General features: G+C 45.5%; 1 long non-coding RNA gene across 1 annotated transcript; it reads left to right on the top strand.

Moving 5' to 3' along the window:
- The first annotated feature begins 218 nt into the window (after window positions 1–218).
- LOC140599412 (uncharacterized) lies at window positions 219–11,895 on the top strand. The gene is made up of 3 exons (XR_012002293.1): window positions 219–299; window positions 7,281–7,376; window positions 7,929–11,895. It is a non-coding gene; the product is annotated as an uncharacterized lncRNA (long non-coding RNA).
- Window positions 11,896–17,817: the final 5,922 nt, after the last annotated feature.

Raw genomic sequence — 17,817 nt, 5'->3', positions numbered from 1 at the left:
CCAAGGTCCCTGAAGAGAAGCTGGGAGTGTCAGCCCCGCTTGGAGACACGCTGGACCGTGGCAGGGAGCTGGGGTCTCCTAGCAGGAGCCTGGCACCAGCTCACATCACCATGGCAACCACAATGGAAAGTTGGAAAAGTACTTTGGAGGGGACAAAGCACCTTTCTTTATCATTAGGGGCATAAAAATAAGAAGCTTATAATTTTTATATTTTTGACAGCAAACTTCCCTCCATCACCAAAGGCCCAGGGCAAGAATCCCTTGACACAGGCTCAGACGACTGGTGAATGATGCGGCAGGTGAGCTCCTTGGACAAACAGTCCTCTTTGGCAGGTTTTTCCTGTTCCTTTTTTTTAATACATAATTTTTTTAATTTTAAAAAAGGTTTTATTTATTCACGAGAGACACACAGAGAGAGGCTGAGACACAGGCAGAGGGAGAAGCAGGCTCCCTGCAAGAGCCCCAAGTGGGACTCGATCCTGGGACTCTGGGATCATGCCCTGACCAAAGGTGCTCAACCACCGAGCCACCGAGGTGTCTCAGGTTTTTCCTGTTCTGATGACCTGTGGACTCTGGAGATGATTGTTTAATAAGCATGTTGGAAACGAGGCTTCTAAATGAATGGTGCTCTCTTTGAGATAGAATTAGCAAATCTTTGAGCTACTTAGCAGGGGCTTTGGAGCATGGGTGGGAGGGGACCCCCCATTTCTGCAGCTCTGACCCCATGATGGTCTTGCTGCAGCTCGGCCCCTCCGCTGGCAGGTGTCCCTTCGTGTCTTTATTGTAGGGAAGTTATAATCACAGGAAATGAGTTTGAGTCTCAAAGCTGCCTTTCTTGAACTTCCATTAACTGATCTGAATTCTAGGTCAGCCTTAACTCCCCGGAAGTCTAATTCTTGTTCTGCTTCAAAGCTCCTCAAGGAGACGGAGGTCACTGTCACGGACTGCTTTGGAAGGGGCTATTTATTGTCTCTGGTTGGGTACTTGAGAAGCTTTTAGGTTCCAGGGATGTGAAGATAGAGCAACCGCACGTCTCTTTACCGTCTTGTTTGAGAAGCTGTTGAAGGCTCTCCACGTTGTCCCCAACACGTTCCTTTTGATGTAGTTTTGCTTCAAAAAATCAGGACAAATGTTATACCTTTGAGAAGGTTCTCCAGTTCTCTGGGGGAGTTGCCTGCCCCTGCCGAGGCTCCTTTCCCCAGGGGAGAGGTCTTGCTTTCAGATCTGTCTCCTCTGTTGGACAGACAGCCACTCGAGGCCACCTCTGGCTCCCAAGTGCTTATCCTACATCCTACTCTGGGATGAGCTTGCCATATGGTGGGTACTGAGGACAGGGAGACAAAGCCCCTACAGCAGGTGCCCTTCTAGAACAGCCCAAGGCTGCAGTTCCCTCTTGCTCTCTTAGTTGTCAGAGAGCATGTGGTTCAGCTGCTGGCAGATGAGTTTCCTCTTCCACCAACTGAGGTGCCCCGGAGTTTTGAGAGCTCCGGCCAGTGGACACGAGGGCCCTCCCTTGGGCTTCACTCCTCCTTCCAGTGAGACAGCTTTGTTGAATTTTCATGTTCTCACCCACTTTGGTCTTGACTGGCTCATGTGTCACAGGCTGGGATTGGGTGTGGAGTGGATCAGCTTTCCCTAGAGGTGCCAGCAGAGACCCAGAGATGCTAAAGCCCCATGTGCCGAAGTCAGAGAACTGCGAGCAGTTGGGACCCAGTCCCTCCCCACAGAGCTTCCTGAGAACTGGCTCCATCCTGATGGAGGAAGGCTGGGGCGAGGGACTCTTGGTGTGTGTGTGTGTGTGTGTGTGTGTGTGTATGTGTGTGTGTATGTGTGTGTGTGTGTGTGTGTGTGTGTGTGAAGAGAGACTATTCCTTTTCCTCTCTTCTTCACATTAAGGGATGGGAGGCTCCCACAGCTGCGGAGAGTGTGACCCATCCCTCTTCCCTGTAGCCTGGGAGCTGACGGGCACTGTGTTTGCTCTGCCCAAGTCCTGGTGCTGTTGGAGGGTGGAGACAAGGCTGAAGGAAGAAGATAGGGCCCAGATGCAGCCGGGGTAAAGCTGCCTGTACTTCTCCCACGGGGTGGGAAGGTCGTACACACATGCCATAGTTGTGAGCATGCCCCAGAAGGGGTGGCTGCTGCCTCATAGGTCTCCCTGCAAGAGGGTTGCCTCCTGGAAGGAAGCCCCTGCGGTCTCTGGGGTGCTAAGGGAGGTGAGTGCAGGATCCACCCAGCAAGACTTCCCATAAAAAGTGACCCTGAAGACTCCTCTCCCGCATGAGAATCCACAAATGCACTCCTGAGAGTCCATTCTGAAGCCTTCTCCCCCCATGAAGGAAACGGATAACTTACACAGGTATCAGTTACACAGAGAAAACAGAAGCAGCCAAGAGACAGGAGCTGGCCCTTGGTCATAGGCGGCTGGTGGACACCTGGGCCTCCTCGCCGTCTTCCTGCCCTGGCACCACAGCAGAAGGAGGTGGAGCAAGAGGCTAGAGGGAGTGTGTGCCAGCATCAGGGCCACAGGTCTGGCCTGGCCTGCAGGGAAGGCTTGGAATCAAGTCAGAGTTTGAAGAGTCAAAGTGAAGAGCATGTCTTCAAAAACAGGAATTACATTGTTCTAATAATCGCAAGTGATCACCAAGTGAGGGCACTGGGCTGCGATATTACGGAGATCCTCTCCTCCCCAGCAGGGAGGGTGCAGAGCAGATCCTCCGGGCAGGGCAGGTGCTGACCAGATCGAGTGTACCCCACGTTTATACCACCCATGAGTGAGACTGCTGGAGACTCCATCGGTTTCTCAGGGTATGCTGCTTGCAAACAGCCGGTGTTTACTGGACCACCATGAGGCTGCCGGGAGGCTGGGTCACCTTCCCGTTTTTAGCAAGTCACCAAGAAGTCACCTGGTCTGGTGAACGGGGTTGTGAAGAGACAGCTCTCTCCTTACGGTAGGTGTGTGGTGCAGCGATTGTGTGGAGCAGGCCTGAGGGGTTGCAACGAGGGGGGTCCATTTCCTGACCAAAGGAAGGATATTCTTAGGACTGCAAGATCGAGTTGCCCAGCCCGCCATCTGTGACTGAATGAGGCATGTCTCTTAGACCAGAAAATCATAGCCGATTGGATCAATTTAGGAGTGTGGGAAGTTGGAAAACCCATTCTTCCTTCCTTCCTTCCTTCCTTCCTCCCTTCCTTCCTTCCTTCCTTCCTTCCTTCCTTCCTTCCTTCCTCCCTTCCTTCCTTCCTTCCTTCCTTCCTCCCTTCCTTCCTTCCTTCCTTCCTTCCTTCCTTCCTTCCTTCTCTCTTTCTCACTCTGTCTCTCTCTCTCTTTCCCTCCCTTTCTATTTTCCTCCCTGTGTTTCTCCTTTGTAAAATTTATAGCAAATGCACAAATGTCCATTTAATTTCTGTTTATTGTTTGCCTTCCCACTAGTCCCTAGGATTCGGAGACCACAGCAGGTCTGTTATGCTCACCATTCTGTTTCCATTACCAGCCCAATGATGGGCACGTGGCAGGCACTCAATCAATATTTACTAAACGAATGAGTACATGAACATTCATCGGTGGTCATTAAAATAATGTTCTTTAAATGGATGGTTTTATTGTAAGCTAAATGTCCTGGTCTTCCTAGGCTGTGATCCAACCTAAGATCACGGTTCGCTTTTAAGTATCCGCATCGTCATGTTCTGCACTGTCTTGACCACGGGAGTCCCCTCCCCAGTGGGACTCTGGGAGTTGTCGGAGACGCTGCTACCTGTGCTCAGGACAACCGGGCCAGCATTCTCTGTTAATCCCCAGCCTCTGGGATGTGCTCATTCTCCTGCCCCAGCTTCTGGTGACCCTTCCCAGTGGGCATGGCTCCCTGTGTTGATGTCCCTCTCCAGCACCTCCATTCTGGCCTCAAGGGAGCATGGACTGCTCTCTCCTCTCTGCTTTTCCGTGTTTGCCTGGGCCTAGCTCTGCCTCTAATTCCCAGGAGCACATGAGAGACCCCCACCCCCAAACCACAGAGAATAGCTTAAAACCACCACTAGAGTCAGTATTCACAAACTGCCTAGCCCGGACCTGTCTTCAGATGGCTCCTCCCAGGGAGCCTTCCCCACCTTACCTCCTGGTGGCCAGTCTCCAGGCAGCAGGGGCAGCACTGGTCCGGCCCCAAGCATCCTCAGGGTCCAGGGCAAGCTTCCTTGGCATCTAAAGAGAAACGGAATCGTGTGGTTGTTTGCCTTCCATCTAACATCTAACATCTCCACTGAAAGACACACTCTGTTTGCCTTATTAAGCGCAGCAGTCTCGAACATCAACGTTTACTTTACTCCACTGTACACATGTTTTTCTCTGGGGCAACAGGTGGGAACCCGCTAATACATATTTCTCTAAACCAAGACGTAGTCTTTTTTTTTTTAAGATTTTATTTATTTATTCCTGAGAGAGGCAGAGACACAGGCAGAGGGAGAAGCAGGCTCCCTGAGGGAAGCGTGATGTAGGACTCAATCCCAGGACCCTGGAGTCACCACCTGAACTGAAGGCAGACGCTCAACCTCTGAGCCACCCGGGTGCCCCAACATATAGTCTTTCTTGAAAGTAAATTGAAGACTCCTCTCTTAGGAGGCAGATACATTTTGCAGCATCCAAACATTTTGGATCTCTTTGCAGTGAAGTCTACCCCGATTATCTTATTATTACAATTATTGTTTTTTGCAGGACCACACTCATTTGTCCCATTCTAATCCTTCTTTGGAACCCCAGGCACTACTTTGCACTTACATCTGTTTATTATTTATCCAAAAAAATTGATTGAACATTTACAAAATCCCTGTTTCCATGCTGTAGAGCAGGGATCAGCATATTTTTTCCTGTAAATGGTCAGATAATAAATATTTCGGGCTTTGTGGGCCAGTTTAGCACTAAAGCAGCCGTAGACAAGATAATAAATGAACAGATATGGCTCCCTCCGATAGAAGTTTATTTACAAAACAGGTGGCTGGTTTGGGTGCTTGTAGTTTGCCGACTCCTATTCTAAGCAATAAAACAGATATATAATATGGCAGGTATGACTAAGTGCTAAAAATAAAAACAAGACATGGTGAACAGCAGGGGACAGATCGTGCAGGAATTTATGCTGAGTGAGATTGGAAATCCTCAGAAGATTTGAACAGAGAAATGGTCAGATCTGACTCCTAGCTCCAGCAGAGCAAAGAGCAGAAAGAGTAGACATGTGGGGACCGGCTGGGTGGTATTGCAATGGTCCAGATGCAAAGGGATGGTGGATGGTACCAGGATAGGAGTGATGAGATGGTCAGAAGTGCTTGCATTCTGGATAGATGTAGAAGATCTGAGAAAAAGGAAGGTCAAGGGCGACACCAAGACTTTATTTAGTCTGAGTAGTTGGAAGAATGGCTTTTCCATCAGCTGAGCTGGGTAAGAGAAGGAGGGGCAGGTGTAGGGCAGAAGGTGGAGAGTCTCATCTGGGACCTGTTATATTTTAAGTGCCTGTCTGACATCCAAGTGAAGTTGTTGGGTAGGTGGTTGGATATATGTGTCTGGGATGGGGGTGGGGAGCTGGGGTCACAATTTTTTTTTTAAGATTTTATTTATTTATTCATGACAGAGAGAGAGAGAGAGAGAAAGAGAGAGAGAGAGAGGCAGAGACACAGGTAGAGGGAGAAGCAGGCTCCAAGCAAGGAGGCTGACGTGGGACTCGATCCTGGGTCTCCAGGATCACACCCCAGACTGAAGGCGGCACCAAACCGCTGGGCCATCAGGGCTGCCCTGGGGTCACAAATTTGAGAGTCACCAGCATGTGGGTGGTCCTTGTGGAATCAGCGAGAAAATGAGAATTGCTGTAGAAAGCAGGTCCCGGGATTGAGCCCTATAGTGTCCTGGTGCTTGGAGGTCGGGGAGAGGAGAGAGCAGCCCGGGAGAAAGTAGGAGTGCGCAGTGTGGCCGGAGAGAGGCAGGGAGAGTGGGTTCAGGCTGAGAGCACGATGGGTCAGGGAGATGCTACTGGTGGGGAGACAGGGGTGTGGGCTGAGAGCTGAGAGCCCGTGGTTAGATGCTGGGGCTCAGCAGGAGAGCCCTTCTCCGACCATGCCTTGCATCTCCCTTGGTGGATCCCTGCTGGGGGAGGACGGAGAACTCCATGGCAAACACCGTTTCTTGGTCCCTTTATTGCCAGACAAGTTGCATTTTCTTTGTGACTTGGCAACTTGGCAGGCAAATGGCACCTCCCAAATTGCCCATAATCCTTGGCTAAGCTGCTCTCATTGTACTGGAAAAAGAAGCCAGCCAAGTCAGAGAATGATTTCTGGAATGAAGAGGAAAAAATTTTGACCAAAGTACAGGACATCATATTAGCTCTCGCCCCCATCCTCGTGCCCCAGGGTGGGATGGAACCTCCTTGCCAAATTAGCGTTATCCTCTCAACAGGGTGAGAATGCAGCCACCCCGGAAGGGTGTGGGCAGCATTCTGCTTTTCCCGTGAAGGCAACAGCACCAGGAATGATCTTCCATGTGTGGGCCAGAGCGTGGGTTGAAGGGTAAATACAGGGTAGAAAGAGGATGGGCAGAGAGGTGAGAGAATGTTCTGGGAGTCTGAGGAGACTAGCAGAAGGAGAGAGACCAATGCAGAACTGGTGCATGGAGGAGGCGGGCTTTTTGTGATGCATCTAGAGTGTCTTTGACCCAGATCTGGCCCCATGTTTGAGGTCATGGATTCAGGAGACTGGTCCTTTCCTTCCTCTCTCCTTTTTTTGTCACAGCAAAGATGACACCTGGCACTCTAGGATCACATCTGCTCATGCCTTTGTTCTTTTTTTTCTTTTCTATTCTGTTCAATTTGGGTGTTTGGCACGATGGATGGAGGTCTGAAAGCCACACTCCAGCTGTCCTCTCCATGCCCACTCCTACTGAATTATCTTGAAATCCCTCCTGCTTGGCATGGCTTTCTTTGGTCCCTGCTAAGCAGAGTCTTGGGCAAAGCCTCTGTTTTGACATGGACTCATGCACTTGGCACCTCCCCCCAACAATCTTGTTGGATTATTGAACATCTGTCTTCTAGGCTTCTGATCTTGTGGTTGATGGATGACCAGCTGTCCCTGAATAGAGCTGAGAGCCATGGAACCAATGGGGCCTCTGCATGGTTTGGACCCCAAGCCAAGAGATATACAGCCCTCTGCCCTCTGTTTAACACGTCTCTGGCCAGGCCCGTCCTTTAGATTAGTGGGCTATCCATGAAAACGGGGCTATTTTGAAGTGACTTAATGTTTCTTTTTGTTACCAGGCTTTATCAAATCCAGAATGCAACCTTTGCTTATTGTCCTGGCTACCCAGGTAGCTAGTCATGAAAAACACAAGCAGAGGAGAAGGAAGTGAACAGGTAGGTGATAGAAGAATGCATTGTTTTGCCATCTGTTATCAGAAATATCCCCAAGAAGGGACTTATTGTATGAAAGTATCTTGACAAGGAGATAGAAGGGGAGCCCCGAGGGCCTTGAGGAGTTGAGACAACCAAAGGAAATTTGAAAGTGGTTTGCATGGGATATTAAGACTTGGGGAGAAAGAGATGAGGGGAAGCAGTGGGAGAGAGGGGAAGAGGCCTGTGGAGTGTGAATGCCTCCCTTGTATCAGTCAGGGTTCCCCTGGGATTCAGAACCAATAGGATATGGACATACACATAAATGCATGAGAATGTGTATATCTATATCTATCATCTATCTATCTATCATCTATCATCTATCATCTATCTATCTATTATCTATCTATCTATCTATCTATCTATCTATCTATCATCTATCATCTATCTATCATCTATCATCTATCTATCTATCTATCATCTATCATCTATCTATCATCTATCTATCATCTATCTATCTATCTATCTATCTATCTATCTATCTATCATCTATCTATCATCTATCCGTTTACCTAGCTTGCTACCTACCTACCTATCTGTGACGAGATTTAATCTAAGGAACTGGCTCATGCAATTGTGGAGGCTGAGCAGCCCCATGATCTGCTATTTGCAGGCTGGAGACCCAGGAGAGCAGGTGCTAGAGTTCAAAGGCCCAAGATCCAGAGAGCGAATGGTATAGATTCCAGATCAGAAAGTTAAAAACCAGGAGCATCAAACACAGGGGAAGATCAGTGTCTCAGCTCAAACAGTCCAGCTGAATTAATCCAACCTTCTTCCAGTTTTTATTGTATTCAGGCACTCACAATGAGCAGGTGTACCAGTCCATGGATTCAAAAACCCTCTCATAGACAGGGCCAAGAGTAATGTTTAACTAGAAATATGAACATCTCCTGGCCAATGAGGTTGCCATACAAGATTGAACATCCCAGTGCCCCTGTTGGTAAGGAACTCCAGGGATTTTCTGTATAGATTTACTTTGAAGGGGCTGCATTTTAGGAATGCCGGCCTCCCAGTGTGCTGAAATCCGTGGTCAAGTGGGTTGTGCACACAAGTGCATATTTTTTCTAAGTTGTGTGCCTGTGTGTGTTTGTATGTAAGCTTGTGTGTATATATGTGAGACGTAGAAAGACAGAGAGATAGAGACAGAGTCATGTGTGTAGATGGGAGGACCTGAGGCTCCAGTGATGGTTGCTGCCATTGCAGAACAGAGTTGGATGAGGTGATAATCCAGAGATTAGTGAATTTAGCAGAAGCAAAACTCTAAAGTACAGGTGGTAGAAAGATGTGAATAGCCAGGAAACTTTTGGATGGTTGAAGTGGAATGGGAGTTCGGGCCACCTTAGTCTACAGGGCATGGAGGCTCTGGCGATGAGCCTCAGATGTGTTCTGGAGGCTCCATTAACTCTTGCTAAAACAGCAAAGCCGGAGGCTAATAGATTTGAAATCCCACTATTGCTGCCCTCTACTCTCAACAAAGCAAAATATCTGGAGTGTGCCTCTACTTTATTCTTCCCTCTTCTTGTCATCCTGTAACCGAATCAATGTGAGCTTGCTCCTTGGTGAGTCACAAGTAGAAACTACACCAGGTGAGTTGTTGCACAAGAGAAACTTTATTTGCAGAGAAAAAAGAGAGAGATTATGGGAGTAACCTTCATCAGAGGGTTCCTTTTGTTTAGGGTTAGGATGAATTTTTAGATAGGGAAACCTTGTCACTGTATGTAGAGGCAGGTCTAGGATCACACATATGCCTTAAGGAAACATGCCTAGACGTACATTGTATGTTATGTAAATGTGGCTTGTGCTCCTCCTTGGGCAGAGATTTTGGTATTACAATGAGATAAAGGTCACTGTGGGTCACTCCATGGGTCACCCAGGGTCCATCTGCACAGGTGTGTATTGGGGGTTAAGTTCAAACTGGGCTGGGTGGTCTGGTCCAGAGGGAGCTCTTTATCTGGGCAGGGCAGTCATTATTGCCTGAAGGGTATTTCGAATTTCCAGGATGGGATGCTATTCCCCAGGGGTCTTCTGCCTGAGTTAAGAGATCAGTGGAAAAGAAGAGCTTAAAACTGTGGGACAAAGGTCAGTGGGTACAAGCAGGTGGGAGTAAAGATCAGGTCCTGGGGTCTAGCTGGTGACAATCTATTGATAGTTTTCTGTCTCCTTTATCAAAGGTACTTGGGCACGTTTTAGCAGACATAATTGCAAAGGGTGAGGGTGTAAGTCTTCTGCAGTGGCTTGGGCTAGAGGGTCCTTCCGATAGGATTTTTATTGAGGGGCTCAAGGGAATAATTCAGGAAAGGCCACTTGGTTTGCACAGAATTTCTAGGACGCTGGCTGCATAAGACGGATGATATTTTCATGCAAGTCTCTGAATGGCCAAGTGACAAAACACAACTGTTGTTTTCCTGAAGCCTTAAATGGCTTTGCAGACGTGAACTGATCTGCGATATCACAAAGTACTGTCTTTGGCGAGCATCGGCACTAAGCCCCTCCCTAGTCCTCCGGAGGGGACCGCATCATTACTCTGTGTCAGCTGCCGTGTTTGAGTCATCAAACTCTAATCAGATAAGAAATGTATTAGCGGGGGATCATAGAAATTGTATTTTCAGAGCAGGGGGTGGTGGTGGTGGGGAAGACAGTGCAAATGTTAAATTCACCGTGAAGCTGTCCCAGCTGTTTAGGATGCAGGAAAAGTCCATTTTAATAAGTATCACATAGTTTACCTGTACCTATTAAGTGTATTTCAGAGATAGGCAAAATGAAAAGCGTAATCTGCTTTTAAGCATTTTCCACTAATATAAATTCCCCGAATGAAGTGTCTGGGCATGCTTGCCCTGCTAAGTGAGGCAGAAGACTTTACCAAACTTAATGTTAGTAAGACCTCTTACGTGTTTGGCTCTGTTAGGAATGAATCACGCAATGTACGTGAAAATCCTTCCACAGGGTTTGGAAGCCAAAGGGACCACCCTCTCACCTCTGTCTCTTCGTAGTTCTCTGTCCCTGGGCAACCACTTCCCCTCTCTAGGCTGCAGGTTCCTTAGGTGTAAACAAAACAAAACAAAACAAAAACTAGGTTAATTAATCCTCTGAGTGTTGTTATTCAGTTAAATTAGATAACACATACATAGAATTTAGCTCAAGAATGCATACACTTAGTACTCCATAAATGATAGCTATTTTTATTATAAGCTTGTCGTATTTAACTCAAGGCTATTATTTTTGGAATCCAAAGCTCTATTTATTTAAGCCTTTAAGATGGAAATTTAAATTTTTTAAAAAAATTTGCTCTCCCTGCCTATTAGGCTGAATTTTATTGTTATAAGAACATATTATGACAATGGAAAACGGTACATTATAACAACAGAAATTTAGAAACTAAAAATAATTTACTCATTGTCCTCATAGCCTAACAAAACATTGCTTTTCCTATTTTTGGATTCCCTTGCCCGTTGTGTAGGCACATTTTGACGTGATGGTAATCAGTGTTCCTGGCACTCTTCTGCAGTCTACATTTTCACAAAATGTACTGTACTAATTTTTTGTATGGTCTCCATAATTGTAATTTTGGTAGCCATGTAACTAACATTCGGTTGAGTTTGTACACCCCCCCGCCCTTTTTTTTTAGTCATTTTGATAGGTGAGTAGCTTTTGTAAAAGGAGCAGAGAGATTCTAGATGTGGAGACTTGGAAGAAGTGAGTCCTTTTGCCTTGGGTGTGGGGAGGGATGAGTGGATGGTTGGGGTTCTGGCCTGCTTCTGGAGAACCAGCCCACTGGGTGTGAAGTGGGTGGGGTCCCCAGGAGAAAATGTTGCCTAGGTACAGGAGGCTTGCTCAGTCTGTATGGAGAGAGGCAGAGGGGACCCTGAGAGCACCCATCTGGGTTGGCAGGCTCAGTTCTGCAGCCTGGGGAACGACTAGGCAAGGTCCCAAGTTCCTTCTAGTGGGCAGTCCAGTGGGGAGTCATGTATGTTGCAGGCAATCTCTGTGTGAGACTATGATTTATGATGAGAAATACATATTGGTCTTTGTTTCTGTTTCTGGCATAGAGCTCCTAAAACCCTTGGAATTTCTGAAGGAATGGGAGTGATCAAGGTCTCTTAAACTATGCAAGTGAGGTGACTTTTGGAGAGCCCCTAGATCACCTAAGGAAGGGGGCTGGTTACCAGAAGAATCAAGGATTACGACTTTCAGTCCCACAACCCTGGCCTCCAGGAATGGGAGAGGGGCTGGAGGCTGAATAGTTTGCTGATGGCCCATGGTTTGATCAGTCCTGCCTGTGTAATAAAGCCTCCGTAGAATCCCAAAAGGACAGTGTTCTGAGAGCTTCAGGGTTGGTGGAACAGGGAAGTAGGAGAAGGATGTGTTCCGAGAAAGAGCATGGAAGTTGAGTGCTTTCACACCCTGCCTCGTGTATCTTTACATCTGGCTGCTGATTCACATCCTGCAACACCTTTTGTAATAAATTGATAATCTTGTGAGTGAACTGGTTTCCTGAGTTCTGTGAGCTGCTCTAGTAAGCTAAATGAACTCAAGGAAGGGGTCATGGGAACCTCTGATCTACAGCCAGTTGGTCAGAGGTACAGGTGACAACCCTGGATTTACAATTGGCATCTAAAGTGGGGAGAACAGTCTTGTGGGACCAATTGATCCCTTCACTGGTGGGATCTGATGCCATCTCTGGGTAGACAGCATCAGAATTGATTTGTAAGGACAGCCAGCCGGTGTTTGAGAATTGCCTGGGCATGGTGGGAACACCCCCACCTTCCCACCACACACACAAAGCAGTTGGTACCAGAATTATACCCTGCTTTGGCTACTTTTTATGAACTCATTGAATCTTATAAAGTACTGTTTACACCATAAACTCAGTTAATATCCCAGTGAATCAGATGGAGAAACTGAGGCATAGTGAGAGGGTGTTTACTGCCCAGGTCAACAGCTGGCATCTTGTTGGCATGACCAGCTTGGCAGGACTTCCTTGAGCTGAGAACGCCAGAACTCTGGGGGAGGGGGTCCAGCTGGGAGTCTTGTTAACAGCCTTACACCGGTGAAGGACCACTTGTGCCCTACAATTAAAACCAAAAGCTTACTTTCCTGGTGTACTGGGGCATTTGCAGAGCAAATAGAGAAATGGCTGTGGCTTAGCAGGAGGTTATCATATTCTCAGGAGTGTTTCCCTTAAGTGTGGCCCTTCCAAGAACATAGCAACCCCGTGTGTGTGCATGCAGAACACTTCTACCCTGGAGGATCCCAGACAGTAGACTTTGTAGCATTTCAAGGCAAGGAACGCTGTTTAGCTGCCATTCTCAACAACTGAGTCAAATTGTTTTGGTGATTACTCTTTGGGACTTGCATTGCTGTAGTTCATTTGAGATGCTAGGAAAATGGATAGCTCAATGAAATAAAAAGACTGCCTCTTTTCACCTATTGCATTAGCAAATATGTATAAATATTTATTATAAATGTTATCTTTTATATTATAGGTAATTTGTAAAACAACATATTGCATTTTTAGAAAATATTTTATTTATTTATTCATGAGAGACACAGAGAGAGAGGCAGAGACACAGACAGAAGGAGAAGCAGGCTCCCCATGGGGGAGCCTGATGTGGGACTTGATCCCAGGACCCCAGGATCACGACCTGAGTTGAAGGCAGACACTCAACCACTGAGACACCCAGGGATCCCATATTGTGTATTTTATGTATTTATAAATATTATGCATATTTTTATGGTTAAAATATAGTTTTAGGTACAAATATATGTGTGTAAGGATATTTATTACAGGGATCTTTATAATAGTGAAAAATGAGAAATTACCTAATTGTCCAATGATAGAAACATTGGTAAGGAAGTTACGTATACTGATACTATGGAATTGAAGACCTAAAAATATAGGCTTCAAAAAATGTTTAATGACAGGGGACACCGTTCATGATATAATATTGAGTTGTTATTATTTTATTTTTTTTAAATTTTATTTATTCATGAAAGACACAGAGAGAGAAAGGCAGAGACACAGGTAGAGGGAGAAGCAGGCTCCATGCTGGGAGCCTGATGTGGGACTCAATCCCAGGTCTCCAGGATCACGACCTGAGCCAGAGGCAGATACTTAACCACTGAGCCACCCAGGCTTCCCTAACATTGAGTTTTTAAAGATGGTATATAAAACAGAACTTATACATTATGTTTCCAGTTTTGCAAAGACAATAAAAAAGTATTTGTAAACAAGCACCTAGAAATAAATGCATAAAAATATCAAAGTGAAAATAGTGATTATTTCTGAGATGTCAAAACAGGGAGACACATGTTTTCTTTTTTATGCTTTAAAGTTTACAGTTTCTTCAATGATTGTGACAAACACTAACACAAAGCCTTTGTGTGTATGAAGCCACTAGAGAAAAAAGCACACCATGTAGATTTTCACAGTTTATCCCAATGGCCAAATTTCGCCCTGCTGTCAGATCATGAAATTTCGTGCTGGCTGGGAAATAAGATGCTGTAGAGATTTGGGGATGAGAAAATTCAAGGTTTTTCTGATATGGGTTTCTAATGAGACGTGGCTGATGAGCTACTGTATGAAGTAAGAGTTCAGGTCAGTCAAGGGGACAGTGGAGGGCAGGCAGGGTGTGGTGGAGGGAGGGCCCTGAGGCTTCAGGTCTGTCCTGGCCACAGTGATCTCAGACTTTGCCTGGTATAGGAGCTGGAGGGGCCTAGGGGCAAGTCCATGTCTGAAGTTACCTATGTGACTTAATCTCATGAAATCTCAACCTAATTGTAAAATGACCACCTTGTTGGTCTGTAGTGAGATGTTAATGATATAATGGACATAAATGTGGGAGCAAGGAGTCTGGCCTGTACCAAAGGTGTATAACCCATGCCCAGCTCATGATCTCCCCTGGTCTGTATGTTTACCTGTCAAATCAAGGAATTAGAATAGATCATCTCTAAATTGCCCTTTCTTTCTAGAACTTCTATGGTGTTTAAAAAGCCTTAGGCAAGGAGAATTTAATATTCCCTTAACTTTTATTTGTCCTCCTTTGCCAAAGAGAGAGTTATGGCAGTGCATGCCTATACATCTAGGAGCCAAGTAGCAGGGTGTGCAATTCAGCAGGGTGAGTAGAGGGGTTTAAAGGAAGCCAGAGTGGGCTGTAGTTCTTAAGGTGATCAATGACAAAGAACAGGGTGGCTGGGTACAGGTGCCTCAGTCTCCTGCCCTTTCTTGCAAAGATACCTATCCAAGGGCTCTGTGTTTTGTTTTCTCTGGAGTGGTGGTTCTCAAGCTTTATTGCAAGTGGCAATTGCCTGGAGAGCTTTCAGCCCTCCTATGGCCCCAGAAGCACCTCACACCAATTAAATCTGGGTAGAACCTAGGGGTCTGTATCGTTAAAGCTCCCAGATGGTTCCAATGTGCACCCCAAGTGAAGATCCATCTGCCTAGTGAATGAAGGGCCCAGAAACACGTATAAATCTCACATATCAATTCTATCCATTGAGAAGCAATTCTTCTCTCCAAGTCTTTCCAGATAACAGCAAGGGCCTGACAGCAACTCAGGAGGATGAATCCGGAGACATCATGTCATTGTCTTATATGTTTGCAGTCCAGGCAAAGTACTGGCCCTACTCTCAGGGGGCTTAAACTCACATATAGATCTGAATGAGCTTTTGAGGGAAGAGGAACTTTTATCATCCTCTAATGCCACTGCTCATTTGGCAGGGGGAGAAACTGAGGCTCGGGGATGTGAAATGACTCATTCAAGCCTGCAGCTGAGAAAGGAGCCCGGACTCTGCTTTCCCTTCAGTTTCCTCTGTCCTCCTTGGTGTGACCTCAGTAATGTAGCAATTCCTGTGAAGGGATGGGAAGTAATATGTCCTTCCAAATAGGAGCATGTTTGTCACACAACAGAATTCATAAATGTCTTGGGACAATAACAAAAAGCAAAAAAAGGGAAATTGTCACCAGTTTGTGGTCTAGTTCTCAAGGACACACCATGGAGCTGAACTAAAGGAAGGCTGTTGCCAGTCCGATGATGCTTCTTTCCAGGGGGACACATTTCCTCTCATGTGGGGGAGCTTCTCATTTTTAAAACCAAAGCTGATAACCAAGGTCTATTCCGGCCCACTGAACATGATTGACACATTTGAAAATATCTTTCTACTAAGGCTAGAGAAAGGGATAATGTAAAAATATACCGACAAATACACCGGGAAATCTATGGAGGAATTCCAAAAATTGGTCCCCTAAAGAAAACTGCAGGCCTGACATGAACCTCAGGACCTGGGTATCCTTTCCTGACATTTCCAGGCAACAGAAGAACCTTCCATTCTGAGGTCTGTCCACAAGATGGCAGCAAGATCTTGGTAAAGCGTCGTACTGGCTTGTTCTGGCATAAAAAAGGGGATCTTTTTATGCTACACAGAGGTTGGAACTCAGATGGTTTTATGGATATGAATATGCTGCTAAAATATTCTGAATTATAGTACATACATCTAATATAATTCTTACTATTATTGTGTAAAGTATATTGGCATTCGCGCTACACTTCTTAACCATCATTAATTATATCAGGTGGTTACATAAGCAGGTTTAACGTTATGGCTAAAAGTCCTTTGGCTACCCCCACCTTTGATTGGCCACAACTACATCCTTTAAAGGGCAACGAATGTTTATTTATCAAATGGCTTCGGTCTCTAGCAATAGCCACCCAGCTGTGATCCTGCTAATTATGCGTCTGTCCTGACTTTCACTCAGTTGTGTGATATAGTCAGTTTCTTCTTTTTCTCCCATAATTTCATATCAACAACAACTTGATTTCTGATATTTTGTGGATGCAATATGTTAAAGCATTATGCTTTTTACTGAGTGCCAGGCCACGTGTGAGCTGTTGGCCATGCACAACCAGACTTTCATGGAGGTTGCACACTAGTGGAATATACGTAAGGTACACACGTAAGGTACATACTTTACTTTTTAAAAATATTTTATTTATTTATTCATGAGAGACACAGAGAGAGAGGCAGAGACAGAGGCAGAGGGAGAAACAGGCTCCCTGTGGGGAGCCCGATGAGGGACTCAATCCCAGGACCCTGGGATCACACCCTGAGTCCAAGGCAGACACTCAACCGCTGAGCCACCCAGGTGCCCCAGGTACATAGTTTAGTACAAAATGAACTTTCTTTAGTACAAAATGAACTTTCTTTCTTTCTTTCTTTCTTTCTTTCTTTCTTTCTTTCTTTCTCTCTCTCTTTCTTTCTCTTTCCTTTCTTCTTTTTCTTTCTTTCTTTCTTTCTTTTTTCTTTCTTTCTTTCTCTTTCCTTTCTTTCTTTCTTTCTTTCTTTCTTTCTTTCTCTTTTCTTTCTTTCTTTTTCTTCTTTCTTTCTTTCTTTCTTTCTTTCTCTTTTCTTTCTTTCTTTCTTTCTTTCTTTCTTTCTTTCTCTTTTCTTTCTTTTTCTTTTTCTTTCTTTCTTTCTCTTTTCTTTCTTTTTCTTTTTCTTTCTTCTTTCTTTCTTCCTTTCTTTCTTTCTTTCTTTCTTTCTTTCTTTCTTTCTTTCTTTCTTTCTTTCTTTCTTTCTTTCTTTCTTTCTCTTTTTCTTTCATCCTTTTAAGATTGAGACCCTTATTCTGTTGATCATGGCAAGTTCTTTTGGAAATAGCTGGGTCGATCAGGAAAAGGATTTGGACCTGAGAATATCGAAGGCTGTTTTACCAATTTAAGGATTATCAGGAGATCGATGCCAGACATGTTCATTGGGGACCAGGGCCATGATGCAGCTGTTCCCTATTGTCACCATCTGTCATCTTTAGGACACATCCACATGTCCAAGACAAAGTAGGTTAGAAATATGTAGATGGTGTGATTAATTTAGTTAGCTAAGTAAGTGAATACAACACACAGACTGGTCCACAAATAGAATAAGTCATTGTGTGAGGCTTTTCAAAGCACTCGATGGTTGACAAGGCGTGTTCAAATATATTACAGGTGAGTTTAACAACCCTGTGGCTGGAAAATGCAGCCATCTGCCCCAGCAGCCATAGCTAGCCAGGGAAGAGAGAATTCAGAGGTGGAATGGTAAAACATGTCAGGTGCACGTCGGGGGTACCCGGGAAATTACTAATTTACTGTGGCTATTATTTACCGGAAGCCTGACCCTTGGTACCCAGGCACTGCAGTCTTAGATCTTGCTGTTTCCATTTCTGTAATTTATGAGTTGAGATCATCAGGTGATTTGAGAAGTTCCAGCTCTGACTGTGTGAGTGATCTTCAAATTCTGCTTCTGGGGTCTTTATGCATCTGCTCCACCTGTGTTTTAGTAAATGGTAGAAGAAGAGAGCGTGCCTTCTTGATATGTGGGCGGCAGGATCCTATACTGAACGAGCTTTGTTAACTGGGCACACTGGAAATGA

The sequence above is a fragment of the Vulpes vulpes genome, chromosome 6 (genome assembly GCF_048418805.1).
Source record: "Vulpes vulpes isolate BD-2025 chromosome 6, VulVul3, whole genome shotgun sequence".
Classification (NCBI taxonomy): Eukaryota; Metazoa; Chordata; class Mammalia; order Carnivora; family Canidae; genus Vulpes; species Vulpes vulpes.
The sequence above is the reverse complement of the archived record's forward strand: the minus strand, read 5'-3'. Positions and strand labels throughout refer to the sequence as shown.